The following is a 2822-nucleotide window of genomic DNA, read 5'->3' as shown; positions in this document are numbered from 1 at the left end:
TTTTAACTAGATAAAAATGAATGTTAAGAAGACACAATTAGGAAGCAACTAGATGTTGCTTTAAAAATGATTGTCTATATTTTAAAAATTCAACAGTGATCAAAAATATTGTAAAAAATATATTGTAACTGTTTCTGGAAACAAAGAAGTATAAAGTTTGGATGAAAATTTCTATCAATGAAACAAGTCAGAAAGATAGAAAATAATATATAAAACATAAAATAATTTTTAATAGTTTATTATCTAAAGTAAAAATAAAGAACTATTTTGTTAAAAGAAAGTAAATAATAGAGATTAAATGTATATTAAAAACTGACATTAACTCAGATTTAGACACACAAAAAAGCATACACATATGCACACATATTTGTAAATAATATGAGTTCACACATATTATGTAATAGGAAACACACAGAATAGATTATTTTATTCTAATGGCATAAAGTGTGACTCACTAATAGAAATGAATCAATGGTCACAAATAAAAGATTTTCAAGCTTAAATTTTACTTGTAATTGATTCAGGACTTAAAGGAGAAAAAAATGTTTATATCATAAAATCTACAGGGCTCCAAAGTAAGTGTATACCCTCAAATGTGAATTTAAAAAATAACTGAGTAAGAAATTGAAGAAAATAAAATGAGTTGCATATTCAAGTTCAGAGTCCCTAATATCAAAAACATAGTCTTTGATTTGCAGATGAAATAATAAATATAAAAATTAGAAATAATAAAGTGAATTGAATCAAGAAATTCATTAAAACCAAATGTGATTTGTTAGAGAAAGACAAAACAAAAAAATAGAAAGATATTTAAAAATATATAAGTACAATGATTTAAAAATTGATTGCTGTGGATAAAATTTTTCATTTAGAAAAAGTACCACAAGCAACTAAATGAAAAATGTTAAATGTAAAAAACATAAAATATTTTTAAAAATGTATGTTCAAAAACATATTAAAGTTAGAAAAAAATAAATAGAGATAAAATAATAATAATCACATACATATTTTTTTCTGAAATGCTTGGATTATGTCTGTTCTTTGAAATGTTTTAAACAACTGAAAAGAATGGGTAGTTACTCTAACTGAAAAATTCTAGGAGGCTTGTCTAATGACACAATATGACTACAACAGCTTGATAAAGGGTTTAACAATTCTCACTTTTCAAATTTCACTAGAAAAATGGATATCAAAATCAACATTGTATTTTGAAAAATATATTTACATTATTTGACAATTACCTAAGGAATTGCCTAATTTCAGATCTGAAGAAAACATCAACCTTAATAAAGAGGATCATAGCTGATGATAAAATATGAGCATCCTGATGAATGAGTACCCTACTAATTGCATGTATTATAATAAAGTATATAAATGAATATTATTTTTAAGTTTTGAATAAGGTTGATGTTATATTGGCAAAAAAAACTATCATGAAGTGGAAATGTAAATTAAAGATGAATTTATAAATAAACTATAAAAATAAACTATGCATTCCATCGGGGAAATTTTTTTTAATATTTATTTTTTAATTGTAGTTGAACACAATACCTTTATTTTATTTATTTATTTTTATGTGGTGCTGAGGATCAAACCTAGGGTCTCACATGTGCTAGGTGAGCATTCTACTGCTGAGCCACAATCCCAGCCCCTCCATAGGGGAAACTTTAAAATGCAGTTATTATTTTTTATTTAATATTCTGAAATAAGTACATTTTAAAATACATTAATCTTTTTAATATCTATCTATCATCTATCTATCTATCTATCTATCTATACCAAATATTTATAATGTCAGTGAGCTATAGGCAATCTCATACCTCTAAGACACTGACTAGAAAAAATTATGTGGACCAAATTGCCCTTGTGAGAATTCCAGAAGTCAGTTAAGAAGCTGTAGCACCTATGTGAGTACAAAACCTAGAACCACCTTTGCAGTAATGAAATAGTTGGCATTTGCTTATTTTACACCTATCCCCCATGATTGAAAAAAGCCCTCACTGACAGCTTCTCCCTCAATGGGAAGGAGAAAAATCACACTGGGGTCTAATGTTTTTGAGAGGAAACCTAACTGACTAGTTTCTGTCTATATTCAAGAGTCCCAACAGGAAAGTCCTCATTATACAGAAACCAGGTTAAAAGCTGCTGAAAACAAAGCCCTAGATGAGTTAGAATTAGGATCAGATGGTACTGTAGCCAGAAACCACAGGGGATAAGACTATTGAGAAGGAAACATGGCCAAATCCCTATGATTGAGAAATTCATGTGCAAATTCAGAAAAGATGCCTTTCCAGAAAGGAGCTGCAAATCTCTAGCCAAGCTGATTCAAAGTCTTCTGTACAAAGCCAGTATTTGACTGAAAAAGAAGGTTGCTTTTCACAGGCTTAAATGTCAATTAAAAAAAAAAAAAAGATTGTTAGATTGTTGCCAGCAATGTCCATAAAGCAATGGACAATTATGATTATCAGAGAAATAAAAATTTTTAAAGGATCTTAAAGATACTCAGTGAAATATAAAGTTAGACAACTACAAATATATGACAACACATGTATAACTGTGTTGGTAAACTATGATGTTAGGCAGGTTAAATGTATTGAATTCATTTTCAATTTAAGATATTTTCAACTTATGAACTATTTATTGAGACATAACCCAGCATACCCAAGGAATGTGTGTAAAGGCTGAGAGATTTTATCACGATAAGGGAGTCCTCTGAATTGAAAAAAGAAAAGGATGCTAAAAGGAACACAAAGCTATATAAAATTACAGAGTACACACATGTAAAGAAATACATATAAGCAAACAGAATCCTATAACATAAT

The sequence above is a fragment of the Urocitellus parryii genome, chromosome 3 (genome assembly GCF_045843805.1).
Source record: "Urocitellus parryii isolate mUroPar1 chromosome 3, mUroPar1.hap1, whole genome shotgun sequence".
In the NCBI taxonomy this organism is placed as follows: Eukaryota; Metazoa; Chordata; class Mammalia; order Rodentia; family Sciuridae; genus Urocitellus; species Urocitellus parryii.
The sequence above is the reverse complement of the archived record's forward strand: the minus strand, read 5'-3'. Positions refer to the sequence as shown.